The 17913-nt window shown below is 51.5% G+C and overlaps 1 pseudogene; it reads left to right on the top strand.

Moving 5' to 3' along the window:
* LOC144373834 (autism susceptibility gene 2 protein-like) overlaps positions 1–17359 on the top strand; it is a 70991-nt pseudogene extending 53632 nt beyond the window's left edge.
* Positions 17360–17913: the final 554 nt, after the last annotated feature.

Genomic DNA, 17913 nt, shown 5'->3' with positions numbered 1-17913 from the left:
GGAGGCCAGAGGGCCATCCCAGTCGTGTGGATGGGGAACTGACCTGCTGGGCTGTGCAGCTGGTCCCCAGGCCCAGGTGTTAGTTGAGAGCAGCCCCAGGCTATGGCGGGCCTGAGGTTGTCCCCTCTGTCCCAGGCCCCGGGGGCTGGGTCCTCAGCCCTGCACCCTCCATGCTAAAGCACCCAGATGTCCCGTTCGGAAGGAAAAGGTGCCGACATTTTCCTCTTCTTTTCCAGAGCAAGACATCTTGCGGCAGGAACTGAACACGCGTTTTCTGGCCTCTCAGAGCGCAGACTGAGGGGCCTCCCTGGGCCCCCGGCCTTACCTGCAGACCGAGTTCCACCAGCACCAGCACCAGCACACGCACCAGCACCAGCACACGCACCAGCACACCTTCACACCCTTCCCCACGCCGTCCCTCCCACCGCCATCATGCTGATGCCAGCACCTCCCATGGTGCGTAACCCAGGCAGAAATGTGAGGATGAGTAGAGCCCACTCTCTTCTGTGTGCAGGAGGGTGGGGCTGGTGCGGGCGTGGGCCCTGATGCCAGGCGGCCTTCGAGGGGCAGTGTCCCGCGCCTTACCCAGGTGCCCGGTGCATGCATTTGCCAGTGCTGGGTCCACCTGCTAGTGGCCTTCCTTCTCTGGGCACCTGCCATCCTGGCCCGACAGCAGTGTGAACAACGTGCTGACACACAGGTGCTCACAGCACCAGGAGGGAGGGGACAAGTGGAGGAACAGCCACTGGGGCCAGCTGCCTGCCCTGTGTGGGGTGACATTCAGAGGCTGAGCCCTGAGCCTAGAGGTGTGTGGGCATTGCCATATACCCAGGGAACTGGGAACTGAAACGGATGGTCTCAGACAGGCTTCTTTAAATCTTTAAATGCCCTAGCAGAGTTCTACCTCAGTTGTCACTTATGTCCAGTGTTTAGAGAAGGGCCTGGTTGAAACCCTGAAGAGGAGAGTCCATCAGGCCCCAGGAGAGCAGATGGGAATTCACGGAGGGTCCTCTCATCCACCTCTGCGTCTTCTCACCCACTGGCTCAACTTACTTTTCTTAACATATATTTTTAAAGTTTGTTCTACAAGTTTTATTTAGGGGAATATTAAAGATGAGGCCTTTTCACCATCCCCCCTCCACCCCCCCCCAAAAAAAGTCCTATAGCAAGTTCTGTGTCTTTTTTTTCTGAAAGAACTGCATTTCTCAACAGTTATTTATTTGTTTAAATTCCTTTTTAGTTGTAGCTGGACATAATACCTTTAATTTATTTATTTGTTTTCTATGTGGTGCTGAGGATCAAACCCAGTGCCTCATATGTGCTAGGCGAGCCCACCACTGAGCCCTGGCCAACAGCCATGTGTTTAAGGGCCTAATGGTTTAAGAAAATATCATGCTGGCCTGTGTGAGCTGGTCCACCAGTGAGTCAATCTGAGGTCTTAACATCCTGGAGGAAGACAGGCATGAGGGCACGGGTGATGAGTCCTCCTGATGGGTTCAGAAGACCCAGCCCAAGTGCCCTGTGTGGGTGGCATGGACTAAAGAGAACTGCAGATCTGCAGTTCTTCTGGCAAGGAGAAGACCAAGTGGAGGGACCCTGGGAGGCCAGGCCCCGTGCTCGGCTCTCTGGATGGATCTGGAGGTGCCTGTCCTCTCCAGTTTGGGTGTTCACTGTGTCAGCCTCTGAGCACAGAGTAGAAAGAGAGGAACCACCAGGCGTCCAGGGCCCGAGACACCGTGCCGCGTGGGCAGACTGGACTCGGGGTTACCAGAGGCTCAGGAGCTCAGGTGGCTCCTATCCAGTGAGGTTGCAGGGTCTGGGGTCTGGTGATGTCTCAGTGACACAGAAGCTGTAGGCTGCCTCCACTGAGCAGTGAACCAAAGGCAGATGAAGTAACTAGTTTTTGCTTTGATCCCTTTACAGTTTGACAAATACCCTACAGAAGTTGACCCCTTCTACCGGCACAGTGTGAGTTGCATTGTTGAATGTGCCTGCTTTCTGTGCATGCGCTCTCCCCTAGTCAGTACACGGCCAGCGGCCTTCCCGTCACTGCGCCAGTGTGCCCGCTGCTACTCATCCCTGTGGATGCTTGCTTTTGTGGCGTCTTGCTTTTGGTAAAGATGCAGTATCATCTTCAGAGTCAAAAGATCATAAACACAGCCAGGACAGCCCCCTGGGAGCCAGAACCTGCCCTGCCTGGGGGTGTAAGCATTGCAGCCCTTGCTGCAGCAGAGCCCGAGGCCACAGGACCTCAGCCACAGGCGGAAAGCCAGCCACAGAGGGACCTCAGCCTGACTGTTCCCTCTGAACAAAGTCCCTCATTCTTTTGACTCATAATTCTTCAAAAAGTACATTTTTATTTACTTGAGACTAAATACAGAACCCTCTTCCACATGGCTGATACTGTTCTCCTGAGTGTATTTTCATTTCACAATTAAAATATTGTTTAATTAAAGAAAGCCTTAACATTAAAACAAATGCACCTTTTCTCCTTAAGCTCAATTCTTCATTGCTTAAAAGATGCAGTTTTATGAAATCTTAAGTATACATTCCAGAACTTAAATTGGTACCAACCAGTTATATGATCATTGATGTAGAAGACAAGAGCTTCTCTATACAAAGACCTTGAATACTTGATTGTGATACTTTGATTATGGGGTGAATACTGCATCATTTTTATCTGAAAATTTGCAAGTTTATTTGCTCAATGGTTTTTCTTTTCTTTTCTTTTTAATTTGTAAGTGAATCCAGGAAAAAGGAAAAGTCATAATTGCTTGTAGCCATGTTGACTCATCATTTACAGCTATTCCCATTTTGATTCTTAGATTGTGTTCTCATTTTGGTGGAAATGTTGCTCAGCAGATCAGCAAAGACTGAATTCATTCATACTTTAAATAGATAATTAGGCACTTTATTAGTCAAGAGCATATCTGAGAAATCAAGACTAGGAAATATTAGAAATCAATTAAGAATCACTTACTCTGGAGCCACTCAGAAGTGACGTGAGGCCTCTTCAGTAAGGAAAGGTGCATATGAGGGCCTTGCACCCACCACGTGGGCCACCTGTGTTGCTCAGCACTGATGCAGAAAGGTTTTCAGATGGACATTCAGGACCCAGTAGGCCTGGGTCCCTCTTGGGACCTGCCCATGAGTGGTGCCACTTTGCCTTGCTCTGTGTCTTGCTGATTTAATGAGGGACCAGCTCACAGAATGGTTTCTGTGGAGCTCAGTGTGCCCAGGAGGTGGCTTAGGTTGGCAGCCTGAAGCCACGCTCCGTGATCCATGGGCACACTCCATGGAGATGCCTAGGCTGGGGCTGGTGAGGCAGCTTAGGGGTCTGGACTTTGGAAAGTGTCCACGACCTCTGGTTCTCTAGTGGGGACAGTCTTCAGCTATATTTATTTTCTAGTGGTCAGCAGTGGGACAGATGAGGGGAAGTGGGAAGAGCATTGGGTTTCACTGTGAACGTGAAGGGAACTGCCCACCTGGACAAGTTTCTGGTGGAGGGTGTTGGTCACTCCACTTCCTTCCTACAGGGCCCTGGGGGGTCCTCACATGGCCAGTTACAGAGTGATATAGGAAGTGCTTAGTCCCTCTTGCCTTGGGATCAGGACGCTACAGGCAGACGGCAGAGGGCGTGCTCAAGAATCTAAAACCCAGTCTTGGACTTGAAAGGAGTTCTGAAAGGGGGCACCCTTGCACAGTCCCTGTGTAAGTGGGTTCAGTTCAGGACCAATGAGTCTGAAACCTCTGTGCACCACTGGAGAGAGCAACTGGAGTCGGCCTGAAAGAGACGTGTGGGTCTCAGTCTCTGCCAGAGCAGTGGTGTGAGGGCCTTATTGGGAAGGTGCATTGTCATATTGTGACATGTGACACAACTGTGAGTTGGTGTGTCACTTAAATATCCACATGATGGTTTGGTCAAAGTGAACGGACCCAGAGGTGTAGAACCTCAGAGGTAATACAATTTCCAAAGGCAGGAAAGATGTGCTCACATCATCTCGCAGTATTTCTGTACATTTTTCCTCCAGTTATGTCCTTTGTATGCTAATGAGTCAAGAAAATTTATATTTTTCACTCAAAATCATGCTTTTCCTGTCATGAGGTGGTCAGACTCACACATCAACAGCTTGTCTTGCATGACCTCCAGTGAGCTTGTCTATTGAGCAGCAGACACGATTCAAAGCTGGCCCTAAGAATCAGGGCCTTGTGTTAATCCCAAAGAGCTCCAAGTTCCAGGAGAGCTGAGAGCGAGAGTGGCTCTGAGCTCTGCATGCAGACCCAGCAGTCCTGGGGGAGCCCCACATGTTATTTGTTACATGTAATCTACCTTTTAAGAGAACTGGCAGCTCTATTTAAAGTTTAAACTGAGTCATTTTATTTTACCCTTCCACAAATATTTGTCATCATTTTAGATGAGAGAATTAAATTGTCCTCTGGAACTTCCACTTCTAGAACAACCTAATGAAGCACGGATTGTGAATGTGTTCTCATTTCCTCAAACTATTAAAAATCTAAAAGCACTAATTGAGTTTTAATGGTATAAAATCCTAGCACTCATGAGGAACTGCTTCTTTTTCTTTCCTTTTTCTTTTTTCTAATTAACTTGTGATTTTCTGGGCATTTTATCGGCCCAGCATCCCTCCTGGTTTGGATATGCATGAAACCTCTACCCATTTAGGGCTTGATTGTGATTCACCAATTAATAATTAGAAACCTCCCTTTCTAAAGGCGTTCTCATCTGGGACACCATTTGTTGGCTCATTGATTCTGAACTACTTTTAAATCAGACATTCGTGTGCATCTGTGTGATCACCCTTCCCATCCTGGTTCTTCACTAGTGGCACCTGGCTGAGTTGCCTGGCTCGCTCCTGTTGGTTTCTTTCTGTGGGAGGGGAATGTGAACATGTCACCTGCCTTCGACTAAAGCCGTTTTCTCCTCTCATCTCTGGCCACAGCTCTTCCACTCCTACCCTCCTGCAGTGTCAGGCATCTCCCCCATGATCCCACCCACGGGACCTTTTGGTTCACTACAAGGAGAATTTCAGCCCAAAATAAGGAGGGCACAGGGAAGACCCAGGGGTGTGTCTTGCTGGGCACGACGGGGTCTGCCCCTTCTTTCTGCACAGTGACTGACTTCTCAGATCCTAAGTGACCCGGGGATTAGAGTGAGAGGATTTTCTTCTAGTCCATTTAGTTTTAAGCCTCAGCAAAATTTGAGGCTTCAGTTGGTACTCCCATGTGATCTCAGCTGAGCTTCTCTGTCCCCTGTGGAAGATGCCACCACGAGCATGGGCTTCTGTCCAGGGAGCCATAACCTCTGAGCCCAGCTGACTTTTGAGGCAGAGATGGGAGGCTGGGCCTGTCAGTTTTCCAAGGAAGAGGCTGGGCTGAAGTCCCAGGGGTGCAGCAGTCTGTGTTGTTGTATCGGGGAGATTCCCCTCCTGGCCTGCCCTGTCCTCCACAGCCCCAGCTGGGCACCCGGGTCTGCTGGAGTGGAGGCCGAATCTCTGGCCTCCTGGTTCTGTGCTTCTCCTACCGCTGGCTCTCAGTGTTCAAACTGCCAAGGTCACAAACATTTTTGAGAGGGACTTTCAGGACATGCATGTTTAAAATCAACTGCAGCCCATTTTACTCTCTTACCAAAGTGACACATCTTCTAGTTGAAAAACATTCTCACATTTTCTGTGGTATGTGCTTTTCTTTTTCTCTCCATCCCATTTCTGAGGTGAGCACCAGGGTGGGGCCAACCTCCCAGGATGGGCAGCTGCTGTTTTTCCCAATACTATTACACCTGGACAGGAGGACAGAGGCCCTGGTGTGGGGTGGCTGCCCTCCAGGCCTTGTCCCCTTGCAATGAGTGCCCCCTGACATGCGAGGTCACACATGCAGAGGGCTCTACAGTGGCTCAGCCAAGTGCCTCCTATCTGGAGACCGAAGAAGGCGGTCTTCAACTCCTTCCCCGAGCCTGCTCTTTAGTGCTCCCTCAGACCCTGGCCCGTCCCTTCTAGGTTGGGACAAATCTCTAGTGCATCCCCAAACAGACTGGTAGGTCATTTAATAAATTAGACTATTTCCCTCACTCACAATTATCCAGTCACACAGAAAACTGCATCTGGGCAGGAGAGAGCCTCTGCTGGTGTGGAAATAGGCCTTTCCAGGCCACCTTCCTGATTGAATATGTAGATTGCAGTTCATTAGTGGAGTTCTTCATATGTATGCAAATCAGGCTGTTAACAATTCCAGCTTAATTGTTGGTTGTGCTGCAGCTGATTGCTTTCCTTTCATTCCTTTCCCCTTCACCAGGGAGGCAAGCCTGGTGCCTGAACTTGAGCTCCTTTTCCACACAAGTTAACTTCTGGTGTGTGTGTGTTGGGGGGAGGGTGTCCTGGAGGTTGTGATTTCCTAAATAACTGGTGTTACATAGTTTTAAAATCCTTCTCCCACAAGACCATAATGACTGTGCCCGAAGTAGGCTTTTGGTTGTTGTTCATTCAAAGGACAAAAGCCTACAGATAGGTTAATATTATGAGTGGTGTGTAAGAAGGGAGGTAGGATAGGGGAGACACAGGCAGAATTTGATACTGCATCTGTGTGGTCCCTATGTTGGGTTCTCTTGTCCCATTTCCACCACCGCTAATGAGTCATTACTGAGTGTAATTTCTAGTTATTGTCTGCCAGTTAAAATGTGGAGCGTTGGCTTAATGTCTGTGCAGTGCTATCAGCTCTTCTGATGTGAAGCACCTGACACTGCAAATGATGGCGGTGTTCACTTGAACATCTCCTGGAATGTCTGGAGTGGGCAGAGGGGCGGCCAGCTAGAGCTGGGCCACCTGGGAAGGAGGCGTCCGGGCCAGCCTCTCCATGTGTGGCTGCCCTGTTTGGTCCCTGTGGCTTCCACTGTGGTGACGGGTGCTGGAGGCCACCTCTCTGCTTTAGATGGCATGGGAGAGAGCTGCCTCTGGTCAGAGTGCTGGAGAAAACAGGGAGCAGCCCTGTACAAGCTCACGTGCTCACTGAGAAAAATGAGTCTGTGATTTAGAATGAAACAGATGAAGTCTCACTTCTTCATTTAGAAGGAGGAAAGATTTTGCTTCATGTCCCGTGTTTTGTGCTTCCTAAGCTGTGGTCTAATTAATTTGTAGACATCCGACCCTATCGATGTTGCTGCTCAGCCCGGGACAGTCCCACACACTTTACTTCAGAAGGACCCGCGGGTACATGCCAAGTCAGGCTTGGTCTCAGGTAACCCGGGTGTGTTCAGGGGACAGGTCCTGTGCATGACCCTCCTATCTCCTTTGAGAGAGCTGCTCTCAGGGAAGGGACTCTTCCCACCTGTGCAAGAGAGTGCCAGTTCCTCCTGGGAGACACTCTCTCCTGCCCTGTGAGTGACACCGGAAGGTTGACTTCCCAGCAAAAGGAGGGGGACGGGCTTGTGATCTGAGCCTAGAAAGTGGACACTGTGGCTTCTCCAATTCCTACTTGACCAAGCCTTTCTGTCTGCAAGTCCTTATGTTGCTGTGGGTGCTCTGGATAGACAAGCACTGAGTGCTTCTCCTGCTGGACATCAGCCCCCGCCACCCGCTACCCGAGGTCAGGACATCCCAGACCCCATGGCTCCCCTGGCCCTCTGCTTTTAATGTGGCCGGGATCCCCTGTGCTCTAGAGCTGAGTAAAATATCCATGATGTTTTGGTTATGTCATTTATTAATGGTCTACACTGCACCTACTCCCAAAGAAGAACTTGAAGTTCCACAGGAGGTACAATCTTGTCTCGACAATGGTCATTTATCTTTATAGTAAATGTGAGAGAACGATCCCATCCCAGTGCTGTCTCCTCCCTGGGTAAGGGCAGCTGGAGCTGATGGTGGGAGCTAGGTAGACAGGCTGAAGCTTTTCGGGCTGAAGGTCCCGAGAGCTGCCACCCCCGCGGTGACTCTTGGTGCAGAAAGGCTGGCCCACGCGTCCCCTCAGCATTGATCCTGAGTCTGCCTCTTCAGCCTGCTCTCCCCCGCACCCTCGGTGTGGTGTGGAAGGGCTGCCCCCCGGGAACCTCAGGCTGGGCAACACCAGGGCCAGGCTGCCCAGGGCACGCTGCTATTGATTAAACTTCTAGGGGGCTTGTCAAAGGTGATGTCAGTGGGGGAGGGGACATTTGGCACTTTTGATAGTGTGAAAATGGGTTAATTATTCTCCAAAAGGGCTTCATTTAAAAGTAAAATTCTAACATTTTAATTTCCCCTCCTAATGAAGCACTACAAATTTGTTAATTAGAGCAATTGTTTGAGTGACAGGCGTGTAACCAAGTTGTCATTTTCTCTTCACAGTTGACAGATCCTTTCAGACCTATGTTAAGGGTAAGAAAGCCTCTTCTAGCACTGTTTTGCAACCTCTGTTTGACTCCCTGTGGGTCGGAAACACAAGTCTGTAGCCAGCCTACTCAGCAGGCTGTGGCACGGTGGTTGGGTTTTCAGCTCCTGTGTGATGCAAGTGACCGAGTTGTTTTGCTTCGGGCAGTGGAGGAAGCCATGCCACGGGCTTCTTATTTATATAACTGGTAGAGCTGAGTCCGATTCCAGTGTGAGCAGGTCTGGTAGAAAGTCTGATTGGATTTCAGGGAGGAAGACTTGAGCGACAGGCTGCAGTCAGTGTCTTTCAGGAAACGCATACTTACCTGGGATGGGTGTGCTCTGCTGTGGCTCCCTGGTTCAGCACGAGGTGCTATTGACTTTCGTAGCCACTTGACCTGTTTCTGTGGTGTAGGAAAGGATACTGTGAGCATTGGTTGTTAACATCTTGTTTAAAGCAGAATGGCCTGAGGTCTGGTGCCTGGCCAGCAGATGGCCCCTCTGTGAATGCCAAGTTCCCCATGCCTGTCTGAGTGGTAGATAATGGGCAGTAGACTTCCTGTGGTCCCCACCCATTTCTGGTGCATACTCTCAGATAATCCACCTTCTCCAAAGGGAACAGGAGGTCTGTGTCCTCACTTAGGTGAGGCAGTGTGGTACTTGTGATGCCAAACAACCTGTCAGTCCATGACAGGAGAAAAGTCCTGAGTCTGTATTTCAAGAATAGCTCCCTACTACAGAAACCTGAAACTTCTGTCCTTTGCCAGTGCAGAATGGAGTTCTTTCCTTTTGTCCAGTAGTTACCGTGCATGCACTCTAGGCTTAAGAGGAGATTGCTTGGCAGGAGGCAGAAAGAGGTGGTCCCTGCCCTGAGTGGCAGAAGAGAGGCACTTGCCGTCACCCCACTGCTCAGAAACCAAAGAATGATTTGGGAGATGCAAATTGATCTGCACTCCTCCAGGGGTGGAGGAGGGACTTGGTATTGACAAAAGCCTGGAGAGTAGGGAGGAAGGAATGCCTTCCCCTCCCCTCCCCTCCCCTTCTCTTAGACATGAACAGTGTCCCAGCATGAATGAGTGGTCAGCTCTTAATGAAGCATATGGGGTCACTGGACTTCAACAGAAGTGGGATGGATTCCATTGCCCCGCTTTGGGGGTTAAAGAAGCAACAGCCATGGGGAGGTTATGACAGGTCCTGTGCCCTTTCTTGTTTTGATTTGATTTCGACGCTCCCTGAGGGACAGCCCACTTCCTAGGCTGAGGGACAGCCCACTTCCTAGCCCTTGTGAACAGCTGATTTGCATTATAGCATAGCCACATTTGTTAAGTAGGACTTCCTATTTCACCAGGTCTGCCAGCTGGCACCAGAAAAGAAAGAAGAGGCATAAAGTGGGATTCAGGCTTTTCCCATCTTGTCCTTGGTAACCGGGGGTCCTTGTCAAGTATGGCTTCCTGAGTGGTGGCCGATGTCTGGGCCCCAGGAAGAGGGGGAGAGCGATTATGGCTCCCTGATGGTTGGGCCTGGCAGGGTTGCTGACGGGAGGCTCTTGGAGGCACAAAGCTCTCTTGTTTCATGAAAAAGTCTCTGCAGCCAGAATCTGCTGAGAGCTCGGGGGATTTGCAGGTGGTTTCCCTGAAATGTCTCCTTCTGATCACTTTGCTCTTTCTTGTTCCAGAAACCAGGGAAGTGGTGTGCTATGCATGTTCACATCTCCTGGCAGATTTACCACCACCAACAGAAAGTCAAGGTCAGTCCGACCTTCCTGGTTCACAGAGGGAGGGGGCGGGGGGTGGGGAGCTGGGTTCGAGCATGTGATCTGCCCAGAAGCACCTGAGTAAGAGTATTCAAAACAGGGTCTGAAGACCAGAGGCAGGGAGAGGTCCCTCGGGAAGCCCACCTGAGAACCTTAACGAGGGAAACCTCCAGCAGCAGAATCACAGAACAAAAGCAAACTGGTAGCTCCCTGGTGCATCTTTCCTTTTGATAAATTTGTCATCTTACTTAAATAGTAAGATCCAAAGGGTTTAAATGTGGTTTAAATCCTGAAATAAAGGTTTTATTTATAATGAGCAAGAACTAGAATATGGAGAACACTTAAGAGGCTGAGAAAGCCAACAGAAGATGGTTTTGTTTTGTTTTTCAGTAGCAACCCATGTGTTCTCTTCCTTTTTGGGTTTGGGGAAATGATATTTATGCCCCATGTGGAGATGGTGGTGCTGAACCTCCGTCAGCAGCGTGCATGATCACATTAGCCCTTCTGGGAGGTCACGCTGGGCCTGCTCTTACCATCTGTCAGTCTTCCTGGTGACTTATCCAGGTGTTAAGAGACAGTCAGTACCTGCCAGGACCACCTGAGGCAGGTCTTTTTTATTTGCACCATACAGATGAAGATGGTCCATGCTTGACCAGAGCCTTTGTGGCACAGGAGGGAGGAGAGAGAGCATGTGGGTGATAACGTGACAAGGTTCTGGGACTTGGTTCAGGCACATGGAACCTGACGTCCACACTTTAGCCTGGGTCTTTGCAGCCTGGAAAAATGATGGGAAACATCCAAGCAGGTCTTTCTAGCATAGGTTTCTCCGTCCACTTCTTCATGCGTGACTAGGTCCTGGCAGCATTTAGGGTCAGCCTGAGGCCCATAGGCAAGGAGGACACGCCAGTCACATTGCAGGGTTCAGTGGTTCAGAAGCAAAGAATGAACCTAGTTAGAAGGGAGAAACAAACCTCCGCAAGACCTTTGGCTTTGGACACTTGCCCCTGGTGCTGACCGCATATCAGTGAGTGCCGCTCACTTTTCCCTCCTTTTGCGCTCAGTGTAATTGGGACCTCGTGGTGTTGCTGATTAGTCCATGCTTTCTGGTTCCGGGTGACATGGTCAGCAGAACTATAGGCACAAGATGTCTTCCTTTTGTCCTTTGGTTGAACGTGATGAAGGATGTTGTGTGTAGCAGCTTCTCCATAGAAACACCCCTGGCAACTCCAGCTCTCATTATCCCCATTCAATCAGCAAGACCCTTGAACAGGAGATGGCTCTGTTCACCTTCCCCTCCCACAAAATGCTGGCAATCCCAGCCTCCGTTTGGCTTCATGGACCTGAGTTGGTTTAATGGATCTGTGCTGTACACCATGCGATGTTAGCACCGAATAATTTGGCAACCAAATTAAAGGAGGTACTCAGGAGAATCAGGCTTGGTTTGGGCTCCGCTGCTCCTTTAGGGAGGGACTCCATTATGGCAGTCCCTGTGGGTCTGAGCAGATGTCCCCTCCCCTTGCTCAGCAGTGCTCATTTACTCAGCTCTTTAGTGAGCTTCCTAGTAGGCTCGGGGCTGCTCACCGCGGGGCTCAGAGGGCCCCTCTCTCCCTGTCTCACTCCTCAGGCGTTTGCAATAATGATGTGTGGTGCCCAAGGCCGCAAGTTCCATTTGTTTTCCCAGGTGTTGCTCCTAAGCAGGAGCTCCCAGCAGGTGTCAGTAACTCTCGAGGACCAGGGGCCTCTGACTGCGGTGCTGAGGGACAGCCCACTTCCTAGGCCCCTGCTATGTTGCAGAGACCCTCTCCCACAGCTTCTCTATTGTGCAGCAGGCAGGAGGAGGAGGGCTGGGGTGGGGCAAGAGCAGCTGGGCCATGAAGGAGCCCTCAACAAGGGGAAAGCAGCTCATCTCAGGTCTCAGAGTCCCAGGCCATGGGAGGTGAGGGACATGGAGGGCAGTGCTTGTCTGGGAGGTGTGGAATTGACTCAAAAGGAAGGCTGTCAAGAAATAAGAAGGCCAGCAGACTTGAAGCCATGCATGCGAGAGGGCTACCTGGCTCCAGAGAGAGGCCAGAGCCTAGAGGAAGCCTCTGGCCAGTGCCCACAGCCTCAGAGGAAGGTAAGCTATAAGGCCAGCAACAGGGTGGGCAGGTGAAAAGAAATGAAGCCAGGACTTCATAGTAGGAGAGGATCTCCATGGGCCACTGCCTGGACTAGCTGCCACCTCCTCCTCCCCCTCCTCCTCCTCCCCCTCCTCCCCCTCCTCCCTCCCCTCCCCCTCCTCCTCCTCCCCCTCCCCCCTCCCCCTCCTCCTCCCCCTCCCCCCTCCTCCTCCTCCCCTCCCCTTCCTCCACTTCCTCCTCCTCCTCCTCCCCCTCCTCCTCCTCCTCCCCCTCCTCCTCCTTCTCCTCCTCCTCCCCCTCCTCCTTCTTTTCCTCCTCCTCCCCTTCTTCCTCCTCCCCCTCCCCCTTCCTCCTCCACCTCCCCTCCTCCTCCCCTTTCTCCTCTTCCCCTTCCCCCTTCCTCCTCCTCCTCCTCCTCCCTTTCCCCTTCCTCCTCGTCTTCCTCCCCTCCTCCCCCTTCTTCCTCCGCCTCCCCTCCTCCCCCCTACCTCCTCCTCCCCCACCTCCCCTTCCTCCCCCCCTTCCTCCTCCTCCTCCCCTCCTCCTCTTCCTCCTGCTCCCCTCCTCCCCCTCCCCTTCCTCCTCCTCCTCCTCCTCCCCTTCCTCCTCCTCCTCCTCCTCCCTTCCTCCTCCTCCTCCTCCTCCCCTTCCTCCTCCTCCTCCTCCCCCCTCCCTCCTCTTCCCCCCTTACTCCTCCTCCTCCTCCTTCCCCCTTTCTCCTCCTCCTCCTCCTCCTCCAGAGATTAGAGTAGGTCCTAAGAAGAAACACCCCATTAGATAAACTGATACACGTACTTTGCTTTCATCTTGTTTTTTGTTTTATGTTTTTTATATGTAACAGTGATCATTAGAAAATTAGCTTGTAGGCATGCAAATATTTCTTCATAATGTTCAGTTACTAATGTGCTGTAATCTATTAGAGTATGGCTAAGAGGCATTAAACAATTAATTTACACAGCAGATTATTCACACAGAATTCCTAATAAAATGAGCTTTAAAATGCTATTATTTTAAAATTCTAAAATGGACCTTTACAGCAATATAGTAAACCACTCAGGGGCACCAGGTGAGTGAACAGGACGTAGCTGCCCTCCCTGATCAAATAGCCACAGGCACCCTCCAGCCAGGCTCCATGCCTGCCCTTTGTGCTTCTTCTTCTGTGAGAACCAGGCACACCCATGCAGCAGTCCCTGCTGACCCCTCCTAGGTGGACCTGCTTCTGGTCATGAGGGTCACCTGGTTCTCCCAGCATTCCTAAACTTGACCCTCACCAGGGCCAGTGCCCAGGTGTGGACCGTTCCAAGAGCCCACTCCCATGGTCTCAGGCTCTAAGTGAATCTCTCCTACTACTCACTTGGAATGTCATCTTCTGTTGTCCCCTTGCCACTGCAGAAGCAGATGCAGTCAGACCCACACAAGCTGGACTTGGGACTGAAGCCTGAGTTCCTGAGCCGCCCACCAGGCCCCAGTCTCTTTGGAGCCATCCACCACCCCCATGAACTGGCTCGACCTTCAACTTTGTTCTCTGCCTCTGGTGAGTTCAGGGGGCAATGGAGTGAAAAATGTGGTCCTCAGGTAGCCAAACAGATAGGTCTGGACCCTGTGCTCTCACTCACTCACCACCTAAATGACATCCTGGTACACCTGGAAGGGAAAGAGACCGTCCTCCCCTGCAGGGACTCTGGAGCTGTGTGTACCAAACCAGTGCAACCCACAGCATGTCAGATTGTCAGATGCCACCGAGAAAGACGGGAAGATCCAAGGGCCAGTCAGAAGTAAAAGGGGTGCCGGGAACTGTGGGGACACGCACGGGCAAGGGGTGGCTTTGCACTGTGACAGTTGGCTGTGTTTCAGGATCTAATGGTAAAGAAACCCAACTGAGCTGGTTGTCAGGGTTGGGCTGTGGTAGAGAAGGTGGTCCACCTGGCTTTTGTAAATACTTAAAAATGGCAGCACTAGGCTGACTCTGGTGACAAGTGGCTTCATGCCCACTGTGGACTTGAGTGTTGATGGGCTCCCTGCTTCACTGGCTGGCCTGCTGCCTCCCATGGCTCATGTTGGGGGCACATGGTCTCCCACGGAGGCAGAGAGAGTTGCAAGAATCCTCATCCTAGGCCTTGTTTCCAGAGCAAGGGGACCACTCTTGAGGGTCAGAGGAATCTGCTGAGGTCTCGGGCTTTCCTGTTGGTTCTGTCACATTTGAAGGCTCTGTTGCCATGGAATCTGGCTCTGAGACATGGCCACACTAAGAGCAGTTTTTGGAGAGAAATAGATTTCTCCCTGGCTTTCATTTGAGCCAAAGTAGAAGAATTGCATCTTTTGCTTTGATAATTCTGGAACTGTAGGCATCCCTGAGGCCTGGGTGGAGTGAAGCATGGTCTCCACTGAAACTCTCAGGAGCTTGCACTGCAGACAGCGTGTGGCCAAAAGTCTGTTGAGGTGGCAAGTGGTGGGCCCTCGGAAAGTCCCAGAGCATGCACATGCTGTGGACCTGGGGGATCCTCTCTGCACTCCCAGGTGGAAAACAAGCCACCAGGTGGACCACAGCCCAGGTCCCTTCAGATGCTGAGAGGCAGTGCCTGATCCACACTTCTCCCATGCTGGTGGCCCTGACAGCCCAGGGACAGTCCTCCTGCACTGTCTTTTCTTGAGGGAATTTGCACTTATTTATAGGAACTTAGACAAAATGCCAGGCATTATGGAACCTTGTTGGTAGATGGGTAAATATAGGTCCTGATTACGTTTGAATTTTGCCCCAAAATAGTTATATTATAAAACTTTAACCTGGTATTTATTACTAGTTAATGTTAGTTAAATTCACCATTTTTATCTCACTGTCAGAGACTAATGCCTGATATACACAGCAGGGTGGAGCTCCCTTGGTGCCACGCCCCTCCAGGCCACGCCCCCTGGCAATGAGCTGTGAGTGGCCCTGCCCCATGGCCTGAGCTATGGAAGCATTGTCCTTCCCTAACTCATGCACATCTGGTCCTCCCTTTCCTTCTTTCCTTCCTTCCCCAGCCACCTCAGGAGAAGGATTTGAGGTGACTTACAAACATACATATCAGGTGTGATAAAGAGTTGAGAAGCAAATGTAGATAGGGGGAACCTGTGAGGAAGGCAGCCTCAGCATGGACCAGGATGCCCTGCAGGCACGGGGTTTGTTACTGAATCCACGAGGAACCTGGCTCTTCCTGGCACCCAAGGAGAGGCTCTGCCCTGCTGGGAAAGAGGAGAGGGGCCAGGCAGGCATGGGCCTCACCCCAGCAGACTTTCTGGGGTCTCCAGGCCTGGTGAAGCAGGCTGCTCCTCGAAGCTGCTTTCTGTAAGCCCTGACCTTGGTGGTGTTTGACTCACCAGGTGCTGCACACCCCACCGGGACCCTTTTTGGGCCACCTTCTCATCACAGCAACTTCCTCAACCCTGCTGCTCACCTGGGTGAGTTCACGGGGGCAAGGTGGCTCCTGCTGCGCCTACCAGCACATGGGGAACCGTCCTCCATAGTCACTCGCCACTGGGGCCCAGTCAGCATGTGGCACCACCTCAGGACTCACTGCCGCCTAAACCACCTCCCTCGCCAGTATGTCTGTGCTAGTCCTGCTCTGCCCTGGGTTAATGGTGGGGAACAGCTGGGGACAGCTTGTCCTGGGTGCCTCAGGGACTTGGAGTCCAGGGCATTCTGTCCCTCCCTGGGAGGAAACATCCACACCTTCTACAGCCAAGGCACCTTCGGCAGGTGGAAGAAAGACAGGCTGATATTACAGAGGCTCCTGGTTTTGTAGCCTTTATTTACTGATATTTTCTGCATGTGGCCAAGCAGACGCAGGGTATGGTAGGCCTTCACCCCTGGGAATGTAAGGAGTGGTCTTAATTCTGTCCAGTGAGAGGCTGCAGAGCACCCTCCTGGGAGAGGTGCGGGAAGACACCTTGAAGCACGGGGCTCCTGTGTCCCTCGGCAGGGCAGGGACACAGTCCTCATGGGTACTTACCAACCCCACTAGGAAGGCAAGCCAGGTGTGGGTGGGACCGGGATTGGCTTTGCTTCGCCCACCCACCCCCACCCCACTGCTCCCGTCCCACTGGGGAATCTGAGCCCTTCCTTCCTCCTGCCTTTGTTTGCAGAGCCTTTCAATCGGCCATCCACCTTCATGGGCCTAGCAACAGTTGGTGGCAATGCCTTCGGGGGACTTGGAAACCCGTCAGTGAGTACCTCTAGCTTTCCATACCTGCCTGGACTCTCCTCTGACGCCAGACCTTCCAAGATGAAGGAAACTATACTCTTGGAAATGAACTCGAGTCATATAATTGCAATGGCAGGCTTACACAGTGGAGTTGGTGGATGTGTGCAAAGCCACTGGTTTAAGGAGGCCACTGTCCCATTCATCCCTAGGGCCAGAGACAGTGATGTAGCTGATGGATGCAAACAGTTGACTCCCGTCTCTTCGACCCAGGGGCTGGCCATAGCCTCTACTAGAAGCAAAAGCACCTGTGGCTCTCGTGGGGTTGAAATAGTGCAGTGAAGAACTGCAGGACCAGGCCCAGAGCCATCAAGACCTGTGGCATGTCCTTGTGGCCTGGAGAGCCCTACAGCTCTCTGCTACTAGTCTCTAGTAGGAGGAGCTGCCAGCCCTGCGTGTCCTGGATGCCTCACAGTCTCTGGATGTGCAGCTGATGGTCTTGCAGACATGTCTGTTCCTATTTGGGGAGCAGAGGAGACCTAAAGTGTAGCTCTAAAGTGAATGAGGGCTCTTTAAGGGACAGCCTGTAGGGCTTCTGCATGTGTTCAGGTGGAGGTCCTGAGTGGTCTCGGGGGCTCACTGTAGTTTGCCCATGTTGAGAAGACAGGAAGCAGGGTCTGGCAGGGAGAGGAGACGGGGTTCCAAGTTGATGACATACACCGTCACAGCCGCCCTTCTGCATGCTCAGAGCCTCTGCATGAGCTAGATATGTGTGATCAGGTGATCCTGACACCTGTTTGGTCCCTTTCATTTTTAATGCCCTCCTGCCCACCCAAACTTTTGCTTTTGGGTTGGACTTTTAGACAGCTGTACACTGCCTCTCCAGGGGCAGGACAGAGCTCCTCTAATGACTGTCGATCTCCTTTCCTTCCAGCTCCCAATAACATGTATTCATTTTAACTCTGGGTGCTGGTGAAGGCTTTGGTAAGTACCCCATCACAGCAGGTCGTATAATCTCTCTCCACACTTTTTGTTCCCCACTTCGCCATTTCAGCACTGTCACAGTAGAGTGGTTGATTTCTTTTGTAAAAAAAAAAAAAAAAAAAAAAAAAAACAAATTTTCCTCCTCCTGAGCAGTATGATAACAATCTCCGAACCCATGGCCAACATGGACAGCATTCAGCTCAAGCTATACATGGCTGAAGTGGGGTGTGGCCACAGCAGACCAGCTCTAGACCCCAGGCTGTCCAGCTCACCTGTCACTGAGTAGGACACACCTTTCAGGGCACTCTTGACGGATTCACATGGCCTCTTGATGGAAGTCAGGAAGCTTAATAAAATTTGCTCCTCTTCTGTCCTCCCCTTGAGGTCACTCTTCTTGGCCTTTCCACATAAGCTTAGGAACCCAGAGGTGCAGGGGCATGTCCATTTCTCACCCACGTGGCCGCCTGGTCTTCTGCCTCTCTTTCTAGCCCTGGAGACAGCTTGCGTCTCTCCTCTCCTCACCTTGGCCA

The sequence above is a fragment of the Ictidomys tridecemlineatus genome, unplaced genomic scaffold (assembly GCF_052094955.1).
Source record: "Ictidomys tridecemlineatus isolate mIctTri1 unplaced genomic scaffold, mIctTri1.hap1 Scaffold_51, whole genome shotgun sequence".
In the NCBI taxonomy this organism is placed as follows: domain Eukaryota; kingdom Metazoa; phylum Chordata; class Mammalia; order Rodentia; family Sciuridae; genus Ictidomys; species Ictidomys tridecemlineatus.
This window is presented reverse-complemented; position numbering and strand designations above follow the sequence as displayed.